The following is a 15409-nucleotide window of genomic DNA, read 5'->3' as shown; positions in this document are numbered from 1 at the left end:
TTGGTCAACATGAACATACTTAACAGGAGGATCTACTGTGCTTTTTTAGCTCTCTACAAGTATTAGTCCAAAAGGAAATAATATCTGTTTGCAATATTTAATACCTTTCTCCATTCCAGTGCTTATTTATTTCCTGCCCGTTCTTTTGTGCTGTTCCCCATCATATGCTGACAAGATGCATGATATAACTTAACATGAGACTTCTAGTTTCTTTCTCTGCCCCTTCCCCCACTCCCCAATGTCCAACATTGTTATCCCCAAGCACGCAAATATAAAAGATTCTTGGGGGGCACTGTATTGTTTTCTACCTCCTAAGCATGGCTGCAACTTCTCTGATCTTTGGCTGCCAGGGTACACGTATCATGCTGTAAATCACAGAGCAGTCAGTAGCAGGGACAAATAATTTACTTAGCAAAGCACAGGCACTGGTAGTTGTGCCTGGACAATATATAGTGGGGCATAATAGTGGAGAAATGGTCCTTCCTGTGCATTTGTTCACAGACCAGACAGAATCTGACCCTAAGTGATTTTCTCAAATCCACACAAGAAAGCAGTGACTGAGGCAGGATTATACCTCAAGGGCACCTCTTTAATTCTCCTATGCTTAGTCTGATAGAAGACCCTGCCTCTCTGGGCCCAACAGCCTCCATGCACATTCAGAGCTGGGTCTTAGAAGATTACCAAATTGTTTTACACACTTTCTTGTCTGTGATGCTCTCTGTAGTCTAGCAGGAACGACTCTGAAATAACTATTTTTTTTCACCTTATGTCAGACAACAAGTTAGTTTAGCACATTTTAATGGAGTGATGCTCAATGCCTCTTGCATTTAATGAGTCCACATTCTGACAAGAGACTCTACTGGGATAAGGAATCATAACAGTAATGAAATCCAAGATTTGGGTTCTTGCTTCATTAGGTAACAAGGATAGCTCTTCAGAATTCTTGTTCCTAAAAAGGAGTACAGCTGCCAAGATTTTATTTCCCCCTAGGGAGTTTTTCTGTGAACTGTCATTACCAAAGAAATCTGTCTTGGAAGAGTGGGGTGGACTCTGAAGAAAATCAACAGTGCATACCACACTTTTTCAGTAAGACATTTTTAAAGTTAACTTATTAGTGCTGGGGGGAAAATACAGCAGCTCACAATTCTCAGTCACAGTTTTCAAGATGAGTCAAAGCTTATACTGGATAAACAGTATTTTCTTTAAAGAATTTCTAGGGTTCCAGGCACCTTTCATCTAAAGTAAACAAAGAACTCACTACAAAGCTTTGTGAAGTTTCATGTACCACCAAATACAGGCTTTACCTACCAGCTGACATCACTGTGGTTACCTGTGCCTTTACCCACAAGGCACTATCAGCATGCTCATTGTAATGGCATTTCTTGACCTACAGAAACTGTATTTCCACCTCAGAATGAAGTCATGTTAACAGAGGGGAAGAAAGTATTTGTGGGTGTCATAAACAGATGGTTAAGGGTTAATGTCTCTTTTACCTGTAAAGGGTTAAGAAGCTCAGTAAACCTGGCTGACACCTGACCAGAGGACCAATAGGGGGACAAGATACTTTCAAATCTTGGTGGAGGGAAGTCTTTGTTTGTGCTTTTTGTGTTGTTCGTTGTTCGCTCTTGGGGCTAAGAGGGACCAGACGTACATCCAGGCTTTCCCAATCTTTCTGAATCAGTCTTTCATGTTTCAAAATTGTAAGTAATAGCCAGGCAAGGCGGATTAGTCTTATGTTTGTTTTCTTAACTTGTAAATGTGTCTTTTTGCCGGAAGGATTTTTACCTCTGTTTGCTGTAACTTTGAATCTCAGGCTGGGGGGGGTCCCTCTAGTCTATATGAATCTTAGTACCCTGTAAAGCATTTTCCATCCTGATTTTACAGAGATAACTTTTACTTTTTTTCTCTTTCTTTAATTAAAAGCTTTCTTTTTAAGAACCTGATTGATTTTTCCTTGTTTTAAGATCCAAGGAGTTTGGATCGGTGTGAAGCCTCTCAAGGCAACCCAGGGAGGGGAAAGTCTGGGGGGGAAAGGAGGGGGATGGTTAATTTCTCCTTGTTTTAAGACCCAAGGGGTTTGGGTCTGGGTTCCCCAGGGAAGGTTTTGGGGGAACAGAAAGTGTGCCAGACACTAAATTCTGGCTGGTGGCAGCGTACCAGATTTAAGCTAGTAATTAAGCTTAAAAGTGTTCATGCAGGTCCCCACTTTTTTTACCCTAAAGTTCAAAGTGGCGGAAAAACCTTGACAGTGGGTCAGTGGTGTATTAATATGAACACATTTTTCACCACCACAGCTTGTACTCACAGGCAACCATTTGGGCCATCTAAAAAGAGCAGCTGAAGAGTGAATGGACATGGAGTACTATTTCTAGAGGAAGTCCTCCTATAGGTTTAGGTCTATGCATATAAAAATTTGGGGGATGCTTGTGCTGCCTTCTGACAGAGTGCTAGCAGCAGCACCCTGATCACTGATGTTGCTGCAGAACAGAAAAGACTGCAGGCTCTGCTGCACTTTCTATTGAGGGGATTAGGAACACCTAGATGCTAATTACTAGTCTATTGATGCGATTGGCAGTAATTGGGAGGATATAAGTGGGAGGAACAGGAAGCAAGAGGCAGAGCTCAGACATCTAGTTGTGTACAAGTCTATGTCTGCAGTATACCTATGTCATGGTCTGTTTGCTAGAGAACTGAGAAATAAAGATATATGTGATGAAAGAGAAATAGTCTGGGCATGATTGTGATTGAGGGACAGCAGAAACAGGCTAAGCAAGGAGGCATGTTGGGTAGGATCTTGTAACATTCCCCCATTACATTAAAAGAAGAAGTCAGTCTCCAGGGCTGTCAATTCACTATTTTTCCCATGAGCTTAAATTCATGTTCATGCAGTTTAAAAAGCACCTACTCATCTAACTAAATAGGCAACTGAAAATAAAAGAAATGCAGCAGCATGACTGTGGTATTCACAATTATTCCATCAATAATGGGTACCACAATGAAATTAGAAAAAGCCTCAGTGAGCAAGGTAAGGAAAAGAACAGTGAGAGCAACTCAGGAAATGTTTATTTTGTAATTAGCATTTGTTTACCTTTTTTAAAAGTTTCCACCCTGGGTCTTTGCAATAATCTCAGTGAGCTACTTTCCTCATCCAGTTTATATGTCACCAATAGAACAAAATCTCAGAGAAAAGAATATGCCAATGTGTTCAATTTGTGAAGAAATAAAAACAACTACAATGAACTTAGTCATAGCGTTCATTTCAAGGGTTAATAAGTGGACCTTACTAGCACTTCCATACTTCCATCGTTGAGCTGAAATGGTGATTAAGAGTCATAATACATTTTTTCAAACCCCATACTTTGTACTTTGATCAGATTATTAGATTACAAGGCATGCATAATCAACAATATTGTAATTAAATTGCATCAAGGATTGCTGACCTTTCAGTGCAATCTTTAGGGTGAAATCCAAGGCACACAAACATGCTTTTATCTACATGAAGCATTTTTCATTCACAGAGCAAGGTAACTTTTTCTACATCAACATAATTAGCCCTGGCATATTGACTCTACATGTCAGCCCTTGGCTGTGAGCTAACTTGTGTGAGATCTTGACATAATCATGTTAAGTGCTGCCAGTTTGCTTAGCTGCCATGGATTAAACAAGAAAAATGGTATCAACAATGTAGGCGTATGTTCTCTGCTGCATACTAATGATGCCATTTGATCTAAAACAGTTGATATTTAGAATTTGCTGTGTTTTAATTATGAAAATAATCAATAGAATAGTGACCTATTCCATTATTTAAAAACCTGCTACTTGTTCTCACTGAACATTTGGAAAAACCCCAAATTTTGTTTTAGGTGTAAACCTGAAGATTTCATCATATTATTTCTCTGTCATCATATAATATTACTACTTGATAATTGTTTCTGATTACCTTCCACAGATTAAATTTCAGGGATCATTATAAATATGTAATATTTCAGAGAAAATAGTCCAACTCTGTCAGGAAAAAGGGACATTTAGTACAGTATCATCAGTGCTTAAACTACATTTGGAAATAGCACAGTGTCCTGTAATTATAAAAGACAGAAGTAACAGTGGGATAAAGACAACCCCAGGTGGTCATCGCCAATGCTTAGAAAAAGGAAACCAAGTAAATATGGGCAACCATCCAATTCTCAGCAGGGAGGGAAGCGTCTGCTGGTGGGGAGAGTAGTCGGTGAAGGTTGGCATGGGGGGAGGGAGAAGTGACGGGCTTCCACAGATGTGCCAGTAGGAGAAAGATGGGCAAAGAAGGAAGATGTGAAGATCTGGATAAGATGGTTGAGTGCGGTCACATCACACACTGCGTTTCTGTAACATCTGGATTTTGAATGCTGTGTTGTAGATTTCACCAGTCTAGGTTTGTAGAAGAAAGAATGGTTTCCCTTTTGTCAAGGTAGAGCACAGACATTGATATGAGATCATGGCTTCTGATTTGAGACTTTTGTCTTCCCATATCAGGTCAAAGCTGATGCTCAGGGCATATGTTTCTGTAACATCTACTGATTATTTTGTACACAGGTTAAAATATGCTCGTACATGATCACCCAAGGAAGCTATAAGCAAAGTGCTGAGTGAGTTTAGCACTACATGCATCTGACGAAGTGGGTATTCACCCATGAAAGCTCATGCTCCAAAATGTTTGTTAGTCTATAAGGTGCCACAGGATTCTCTGCTGCTTTTACAGATCCAGACTAACATGGCATTAGAAGGAATCAAGCTAAAACATTTTAGATCCAACTTCTTAGACAGTAACTCTTCAGGGACAAGGACGCGCCCTCCCTTTGTGGTCTACAGCAGGGGTTCACAAACTTTTTAACCTGAGGCCCACCTCTGGAAGCTGCAATAGGCACTGCAGCCCACTATCAACACTTCTTGAGAAAAATTATTTGTTTTAATTATTATATACATATTGTGCCAGTAGACCACTGGGCCTGTGCCACAGCCCACCTTTGGGCCACAGCCCACAAATTTGGAACCCTTGTCTAAAGCATCTATCACTTGGGCCCCAGTTCAGGTGGGGGCTCTTCAGGACTATCCCAAAACAAATAATAATAAATAAATAATAGCACTTACATGTTCTACAGGCATACTTTCTTTTTTCTTAATGCAGAAAGCTACTCTTAATGTGATATTAAGGATAAGAAATCAAAGAGTCAGAAGTCAGGAAATGTAGATTTAAGATTGAAAGCTAAAGCTTCACTCTGTCCTCTTGAGTCTTAACATATGGTCTCTCTTTATATGGTGTTATTATTTGTCAAATCATGCAATGTATAATATAACACAAATTGTAATTTGTTTTATATCCTCATATACAAGTAAATTAACATATATGCAGAAGAATACTGTGTGAAATTTTGGACTTCAAATACTCAAAGCTTTGCAATTACTCAATGATTTTTCTTCAGACTTGTCTTATTCCAAAAATCTCAATAAGATCTTAAAAAGCAAGTCAAGTTTGCTCTTTCTATCTTTAGCATAACATTTTTGTACTGGGATATATCAGTGAAGAATGAAGAAAATAATTTCAGTAGTTTAAAGTTATAAGTGTTTTATATTGCATATCACAGATTTTGATATGGTCCCCAGACTTCTAAACATCTTTTGTGACCAATGCAATTACTCCAGAATGTCTAGAATTTGGGGGAAGGAAAAGCATTTTAAGTCTGGATTATTCAATTTTAAACATTAAATCTACTGATATGATTTTTATCAAACATGTTTTGTAGATCTCTATAAAATTTAAAAAGAAGTCAAATCTGAAGACTATATAAGACATCTCCATTTGTGTTATGCTGCAGTTTATTGAAACATAATAGAAAGCATTTTAAGCTATATGCACAATGTGATATTTCCTGACATTCTGAGTTCTTGATTTTTCAACCTTAATAAACCTAAGAATGCATCATTTTCCAAAACTGTTATAAAATGAATTTCCTGTATGCACTCTTTATTATCACCCATAGAAAGCTTTATATCCATTTTACATAAGCAATATCTTGACTTGCACTCATAAAATAATGTTTGCCTTCTAAATAATACATGATTAGTATATATTATGTCAAAAACAAATTTACTGAATGATGTTATTAGAAATGTATATATTTCAATCCATAGACAGTACTGTACCAGAATTTCTAGTAGCAATCAATAATAGTCTTCAGACTGCCAGTTAGTAAGAAAAAATAATGAAATAAGGCTGGAAGTACTCCTTACTCTCAGTGAATTGTGTTTCACCACCATAGATTGTTTGCACAATAGGTTACATTGCAAATCTATGACACATTATTGTAATATCTGCAGAAATATTTATGGTAAAACTAGAACATTAGATATCAAACTGGTGTGGAACCTTGACAAATTTGTTCAAACTGTCATAGAGGACGCTTTCCTTCCCATCAATAACACTGACGTATTGCAGAACTCTGACATTTCACAGAGTTATTCCAACAAATAAATTCTTAGGGATCATCCTACCTGCAGCTCATAGAACAGATCTTGAATGTAAATGTGTTACACAAGTGACAATAGCAAACTCATGTACTCTGTATGAACATTACACATGCTTGCCCAAAGTAAATATAATGTCCTCAACTATTGCAGAAAAGGTTTTGCTACAGCACAGATTAGCAAAATTTTTGTAGCTGTGTACGCACCTCAGAAGAGAAACATTGCATATCATATCTATTCACATCATAGCTAACTCACTGTGTCTGGACCCCTTAAGGAATGGAAATTAAACCTCCCATGATGGAAACTGCAGTTCAAGGTTTCAGCTGGTTCCAGATGGTAATTACATTCTATAAGACAGCAATGGGTTTGTGACAAATGTACTTTGCTAGTCCTCAGTGTATTATGGGTTATCCTCACCTCAGCTTCTCCTGGCTCAGAAGTACTTCAAGAGTGGCTGCTTTGCAGGGAGAGGAAGGAGAACAACTCTGAGAAGAAAGGACTCCAAACTCAGGAATCACAGCATTAAGTTGAACCTCAAGTTGGGAGTTTTCTGTGTTATGTATTTTTGACTTGTTTGTTATACACACTCTCCCTGAAAGGAGGAAACCTAATTGCTGCAACTATGGATTTCTTTTTTTTTTTGCTGAGTCATTCCACCAGTCTACTTGGTCTTGTTAGGCTATTGGCTACTGGTCCTCCTGAGAAACCACTGGAGATAAATTGAGGGATTCTGATGGAGTCAATTGGGATTTTCACTACAGTTAGAAAATCTACTGCACTGTAAAATAAATATTTAAAAGTAGAGGATGACGAGGAAGATCCCCAGCATTAAGTAACTACATCTGGAAAAACTGCTATTCCAAATCTGATGGTCTCTCACTAGTTATTGCTCTTCCCAGTGCAGCTATACACAATTGAAGACAAGACAAAGTATCACATGTAAAAGGTCTTTCCTCATGATTATGGCAAAGATGCATCAGCGAAACAAGTCACATCCTCAACATTGGGGGGGAAAAAACAGGAAAAACTACTAACATTGCTGTTACCAAGCACTACAGGTCTGGTGTACATGAAAAAAACTATATGTACACTCGTAACTTCTGTATGCTAGAATCTGAACCCGAGGAGACTGCTAACATCCCAAACTAGGTAGACAAAATGGACACAGAAATGTATACTCAAAGCCAGTTGATAATCAGCTGCAGGTGAAAGACCCCACAGGTCTAGCAGGAAAGTAAGCAAAACCTAACTTAGTTATGGAAAGGTATGTCCACTGATACACACTCCCTTTCAAAGTCAAGAAATAAATGAATAAACAATCATTGCTCATCAGTGAACACATTTCTTGTTCCTAGTAATGACTTATTATGGGTTTAGTCCCAAAAAATCAACATGACTCATTCTCTAAAAGGCATCAATCAAGCTGTTAAGCCTGGACATAAGCATTGATCCCTAGCTAGTTTAAGTAGCCATGTTCAGACCTGCAATGCTGATTCAAATGCTTAGGTAGAAAATGTTTAGTTCTTATTTATTTAACCATTTGATTCATGATATTAACCTCTGCGAACATTTTGAAAGATCTTTAAGTTTATTTTTTAGTTTTTTAGTGGAGATTCTGAGCAGTGTGATTGAGATAGACCTGTATAGGGTGATTTTCATCAGCCAAAACCTGTAATAACCAGCTTTTGGGTCAATTAACAAGCTCCAGTAAACGTGATTGTGACACTGCACCCCATATTCTTCTCAATGATATTATTATAATATGATTATGGCATAATTCCGATGATGCATTTTATGCAAGATAGGTCATGTGAGATATCATTGGAAAGGTTATGATTTGCTGACTATGATTATCCTATTTGTATGTATGTATCATTTTTGTATCTGAACTTAGGAATATTGACTATTTATCTGTATTACAGATGTATTTACACCTGGAGAACCACTAGACAAAAGACTCTCAGTCTAGATGGCTGGCTGGGAAGGGCCCGTTCAGGTTAATGAGCCACTAGGAAAACAATTGGCCTTAGAAGAAGCTTATCTTCCTGAGCCAGGGGAGTCTTCCTGAGGACACTACAAAAAGCCTCCGACTCATGGTTGCTGTAACACTACAGGGACATATGATCAGGTCACCTGGTGCCAGACTTCATCTTGGGATACCAGTGTTTGTCCACTGACTGGCATGGGAAGCAAGCTTTGAAACAAAGGGTTTCCACAATATGCAGAAGCTATATAAGGCAGGGGAGTGAAATCATTAGAATTCTTCACCAGTGTGTGTGGAAATCATAACTCAGGCAGAAAGCTGTTGTATATTTCCTCTCCACATTGAGGGAGGGGGCGAATTTCATGAGCTTACACTATACAGTTCCCTGTGCGGCACAAGTCGGTATAATTTTGGGTTAATGCTCCAGAGGGGGTTACATGCCTGAGTAGCTAGGAAGTTCCTTGGCTGAAACCTCCCCATGCAGAGCTGATCACAATGTCTGTATGTAACTACAGCTGGGTGTGTCCCTACCTGTATGTGTGCTAGTAAAAGTGCAGGCTGAAGCCTTGGAGAGGGCTTGGCAGGCTGGTCACAGCAGTGCAGTGTAAAGGGAGCCCAGACTGTTAGGTCAGGTTGGGATCAGTGGTACCCCAGTTCCAGGTGGCACCCCGGGGGGTACCGTCACAGTGGTCACTGTGTCATATATAACCCCTGCAAAGCCATGTCTGTGGGGACATATGGCTAGAGCAGCTCACCTCTCCCCATGTAGAGCCTTCCACAGAATTTCCCAGGAGTGGCCTTTGAGAAGAACCCAGCATCCCCCAAGTAGGATGGATTGAGCAGGTATCTCCAGCAACACCAGGGGGCAGGAGGAGAGGTGTATTGGAGCTAGGACTTCGAGGGAACTTGGTCCCAGTAACAACAAAGGGTAGCTCCCTTCAGCATCAGGAACTACAGTGTTGAGAGCAGTTCCGAGCACTGTGAGATGTTTAATGGGTCTGATGATTGACTGTGGGCAGGGAAGGTGTGAGGAGAGGAAGTAGAAGGAGTAGAAGGTCACCATGCATGTCTGCTTCTCCTTTGCAATGTGGAAATGTATTGCCTGCATGAGTATATTTATTGTGCATTTAATTCCACACTTGTTTGCACTTCACAGATACTGTCTATCAGCACAGATGTCCTGTGTTGAAAAACATGTCAGTTTTGAAATGCAATAACCTTGTCAACATATGCTTTGGAAATATGTCCAAGTCCACACCCAGAATGCTTCTACTTCAGTCTATGGCAATAGAAGCTGGAGATGGTACTTCTGATTATTTGGGATGCTTTCACAGTCTGCCTGTGTTGCAGGGAAGGTGGAGGTGGGTTGCTACAAACAGCACTATGTACGAATGACAACAGTAAAATAAATTACCTTCAGAGACATTTCCCATTAGCAACATGTAATTCCCTCACAAAATTAGTTCTCCAGGCCAATATCCTCCTATCATTCAACCCCACTTTAAGGTCAACTTCTTTTATGATATCCACAACAAGTGAGTCAACCAAGACACATTTATTCACTAAGTCATTTGGGCCTCACTCTAATTTGCAAGGCCTCTCTACACCACTCCAGCAATGTAAAGCACACTTAAAGTGGATGTAAATGCAAAACAAAGTTGTTCAAACTCGCTGTGCCCATGCCTTTGCTGAGAAACCACATTCCCTTATTGCTGTGACCTTCCCCAACCCACTGTTTTGTTATCCCATGTGTGAAAAGAAATTGTAGCTCCTTGGGACAGAAACTGTGTGTGATTATCTGTACTGGGAAACACCTAGGAAGCTTCTAGGCACTGGAAAATAATAACACCTCAGTTAAGGACTAGAGTGAGAATTTCTTCTGAGCTCCAGGTAAAGGCCAGAACTCAGCTGCCCCACCCCAGCAGGAGCCCTCTCTGAATCATATTTCCATCCTTGCTCCCCTGCTTTCTCCAAGGTACTGCAGCCCTTGACAGTACACAGCTTACTTCCCTCCCCCACCTCTCTCTCACACACACCTTTCATCAGCTCAGCTCTGCTAGCTGGGTCAATGAAGGAAAATAGCCAAAGCTCACCCTCGCTCACCCACTTGCTCACATGACTGTGTAGCAGCCCTGTGAAACCTCTCAGAACCAGAATCAGGATCTGGCCATAAGGGAGAGTAGGCAGGTCCAATCTCACCCTAGAGTACTATGTGATTCAAAGGGTGTGTACATGTACTAGTCACTGAAATAGGTTCTTAAAATGAAACAGAAAGAGCAGTTTTTAAAAATATACATTCTTCACACTTGAAAATGGTCATTTGGTTTGGCCATGAAAAATTAACAGCATTAAAACACCAAACCAAACCTCATGCAGAACATCTTCCTATCTACAAATATCATAAAAACATACACAAATAAGCCATAAGCAGGGGTGGCTCCAGGCCCCAGCACGCCAAGCGTGTGCTTGGGGCAGCATGCCGAGGGGGGGCGCTCTGCCGGTTGCCGGGAGGACAGCAGGCAGCCAGAGCCGCGGGACTAGAGGCCGGCAGAGTGCCCCCTGCGGCATGCTGTCGTGCTTGGGGCAGCAAAATATCTAGAGCCACCCCTGGCCATAAGAACATAAGAACTGTCAGACTGGATCAGTAGCCTGTCTTCCAACAGTGGCCACTGCGAGGTGCTTCAGAGGGAATGAAGAGAACAGGGCAAACATCAAACGATACATCCCCCATCATCCACTCCCTGCTTCTGGAAAACATATGCGAGGGCAGGGAAATGACAAACTGCAGCCACTGGGAACTGCAGGGGGCCATGCCTGCAGACAGTCAATGTAAGGAAAATGTCTCGTGGCCCACTAGCAGATTACTCTGATAAGTCGCGTGCCGAAGGTTGCCGACCCCTGGGCTAGGGACACTCAGCGCTTGATGTTGCATCCTTGCCCATCCTGGCTAATAGCCCCTGATGGACCTACCCTTCAGGAATTTATCTAGTTCTTTTTTGAACCCCATTATAGTTTTGGCATTCACAACATCCTCTGGCAATGAGTTCCACGGGTTGACTGTGTGTTGTGTGAAGAAATACTTCCTTTAGTTTCTTTTAAACCTGCTGCCTATTAATTTCATTGGGTGACTCCTACTTCTTATGTTATGCGAAGGAGTAAATAACATTTCCTTATTCACTTTCTCCATACCAGTAAAGATTTTATAGACCTCCGTCATATTCCCATTCTCTCTTCATACAGAAGCTGTTCCACACTCCTAATCATTTTTGTTGCCCTTCTCTGTACCCAGGCTGCATGTTATAGCTGTGCACAAAAAGACATGTTCACTGGTGCCACATTCGTTGTCAATCTTTGCAAAGAACAACTGGAATCATCAAAACCCAGTACTTTTGTCAAAGTCCGGGATGTCTTAAAGAGTTGCCATAATCTCTATCACTTGTTTTCTTTTTGGTATTGGAAAATTGCAGTTTTTCCAGCAGATGTCGGAAAATATATCTCACTCACCCACCACTCAAGGGTCAATCTAGCCAGATACAAAACAACCAATTTCTGTCCCACTGGTCTCAGCACTTGCTTTATGATAGGAAAACTCTACTTTCATAAGTAAATCTGGTGTGTGATGAGAAAGTATTTGGCATCTTCTTCTGTGAATATCTGTTAGCTTTGAGAATTGGAATTCAAGATTTCAAAGATCAAAAGGAGATTGCACAGTATATGGTACTTCCTGCAGCTTCTGCTGATATGGAAGAACATAAAAATTGCCATATTGGGTTTAATCAGTGGCCCAGGTAGTCTGGTATCACATCTCTGACAGGTGACAAGTCCAGATGCTTATGAAGAAGGAAAAAAGAGAGCCATAGCTGGCAATTATGAAATAACCTGCTCATAGGGGAAGTTTTCTCCAATCCCAGGCAATAGCTGGATTATACATAGAGGTTATATCCCTGATATTTTGTTTGTTTTATCCTACTTAATGTACTGTGGATGTTCTCATTATCCATATAAATGTCTGATCTTTTATTTGAATTATGATAAGGTCTTGGCCTCAGCAATATTCTGTGGCAATTAGTTACACAGGTTAATTAAATATTGTGTTGTATTTCCTTTGATCAGTTTTAAATTTGCTCTCTTTCAGTTTCAATTAATGTCCCTTTCTTGTTAAATTCTGAGAGAAAGCAAATAGAAGCATCCGATTCACTTTATACCATTCCTTGTTCATGTTTCCTCTTTTCTCTAAACTAAACAGTCTCAGTCTTTTCAATCTCTTTCTATATGGAAATCTTGTAATGCTTCTGATCATTTTCATAGCGCCCCCACTGCTAGGAACCCCTTCTGCTGTATCTTGTATGAGACTCAGTGACAAGAACTGAACATGGTTTTGGATGATGATACACCATTTATTTAAATAATGGCATTATAATATCTACAGCATTATTTATTCAAACTACAACTTTAGTAACACCAGGGTCTCCTTCCTGAGTAGTTTTAGTTAATTTAGAACCCACCACTGTGTATGCATAGTTCAAAGTATTCCTTCTAATTAGCATTATCTTGCTTTTTTTCCCAACACTGAATTCCATCTGCCATTGTGTTGTCCATTAACCTATTATAATTAGGTCTTCTCTAATCTCTCAACTAAATAATTTTTCTCATCTCCAGATTTTTCCAGTTCCCTCTTCAACCCCTTTTCCAAATCATTAATAAATATACTAAGCAATACCAGTCTTAATACAACCTCGGGGTATCCCACTGTTAACCTTTCTCAATATTGAAAATTGTCCATTCGTTCCCATCTTTATTTTTCCTCTTACCCAGTTTCTAATCCATGACAATAATCAGCTTCTCACCCCACACCTGCTTCATGAGTCAAACTTAATTATATTATGGTCTCTAGTATTTAGTGGCTTACCACAGTTACCTTTTTACCAACTTCTGTGTCAGACATAGCATTAAATTAAGAATATTCTCTTGTCTTGTGAGCTATAGAACTAGATATTCCAAGAAGCAATCATGTAAACTGTTGAGAAATTGCATCTCTAAGCCTTGTGCCATTGGAACATTTGACCAGTTTGTATGTGGGTATTTGCTGTGACCCATTATTGTTTTACTTGGCTGCCTCTTAATACTACACATTTAATATATGCTTCCTGATCAAGAGGCCTGGTAGTATAATCCCTACAGTATATTTGCATTTTATGATTTCGGCTTGTATTCCGACAGATTCTGCGGTATACTTGTCTCCACTCAGAAAATGTATATCACTTGATTCTATGGCATAGTGCCATCCTATCACCTTGATGACCTCATCTACCCTTTATGTATAGCTTATAACCAGATATTACAGTATCTTGTTGCCTGCTGTCATTCCCCTTGTTTTAGAAATCTCCATTATGTCAATGCCACCTCTCATTGCTGAACATTTTGGTTTACCTAGTTTTGCTTTTAAGCTTTACTCATCAGTATATCGATATTTACAGATTTTATTGTGGGCTTTGTGGTTATTTTTATTTAGGGTCATGGGGTTTAAGGCCAGAAGGGGCCACTAGATCATCTAATCTGACTTTCAGTGTATCACAGGCAACCAGCACCACACACTAAATCCAACATCCGACATTAGATCAAATTAAATGAGACCCAAAGAAGACTAGCTTATAATGTGCCACAGGCAGAGAACAGAAGGGACCAAGGTGTACCAGTGCTCGAGGCCCCAGCAATGGCAAGGAAATGACTAAATAAGAAATATCCAGACACTCCTGGCAAGTGACCTACACCCACACACTGCAAAGGAAGGGGAGGGGGAAAAAAAACCAAGGTCATTGACAATCTAACTGGGGGGGGATTTCTTCCTGACACCATGTATGGTGATCAGTTAGATCCTGAGCATGTGAGCAAGAACCAGACAGCCAAGAACCTGACAGAGTATGATTGGTGCCACCTCAGAGACCTGATCCACCCTGCCCAGTGTTTAATCTCCAGATGTGCCCATCCTGATGCTTTAGAAGGAGACTTAAAATGAAAACCTCCCAGAATGCATTGGGGTAGAAGGAAAATCCTTTCCTGACCCCTCCTTTGACATCCTGTTACTTTTCTGGAATGTACCTCTGTGATCGCAACCTGTCTCTCTTTCACTTCGACTACAGTTTCTTTTATCTTACCTTACCATCATCCCTGGCAGATGCCTTTGGCTGAACTGAGTGCTCCTTAGCACCTGTCAACTTTCCCCCAGCTCTTACTTTATATAATCCCCCGAACCTTTCCAAGTTTCTGTGCCAGCAGTCTCATTCTACTATGGCAATAATAAAGTGTCAACCCTTCCGCAGAGGCTCCCACTTTTCTATAACCTTCTCCAGCCCTTAATATATTTAAACCCCTTCTATTTACACCATCTTTTCATCAATGCATGAGACCTTTAGGGCTCTTCCTGTCTAGCTAAGCCAGCATACAGAACTAGATGCATTTCAGAGAAAGTTCCAATAAATATAATTTTTCTTGATGTGGCAGGGTGGAGCTCTGCTCCTGCCCTGAAGAGGTTAAAAACAGCCCTGGGAAGGGGCTGGGGCTGGAGAAAGCAGCCTTTAGGTTGGGCTGATTGGGGAAGTGGCTGCAGCTGGGGCCACGCCCCAAACTGAGCCACAGGGCCTAATAAAAAGGCCAGAGAAAACAAGAGTGAGTAGCCTCTCTCTGATTGGAGAGGGAGACAGGCCTGGCTGCTTGGGAACTCACCTAGGGGGGACCTAAAGGAAAGCAGGGCTGGGGAAAGGCCTTAGGAGCTGGGAAGCCCTGGGCCAGCAACTCCCCAGGCTGCAGGGCCTAATTCTAGGCCTCCAAGGTACTGGGCTTGCAGAGGGGCAGCTGGAAGATGGGTAGAGGCAGCCAGTCCAAACTCCTTGTTGCCTATGATGAACGGCTGATACACTGCAGTCT

The 15409-nt window shown here is 40.7% G+C and overlaps 1 protein-coding gene across 7 annotated transcripts in view; it reads right to left on the bottom strand.

Annotated features, from left to right (window-relative positions):
* Positions 1 to 15409, bottom strand: part of NXPH1 (neurexophilin 1) — a 232580-nt gene that overhangs the window by 96358 nt on the left and 120813 nt on the right. The window lies entirely within an intron of this gene.

The sequence above is a fragment of the Gopherus flavomarginatus genome, chromosome 2 (genome assembly GCF_025201925.1).
Source record: "Gopherus flavomarginatus isolate rGopFla2 chromosome 2, rGopFla2.mat.asm, whole genome shotgun sequence".
Taxonomy (NCBI): Eukaryota; Metazoa; Chordata; order Testudines; family Testudinidae; genus Gopherus; species Gopherus flavomarginatus.
Note: the sequence above shows the minus strand (reverse complement) of the source record. Positions and strands in the feature narration are given on the sequence as shown.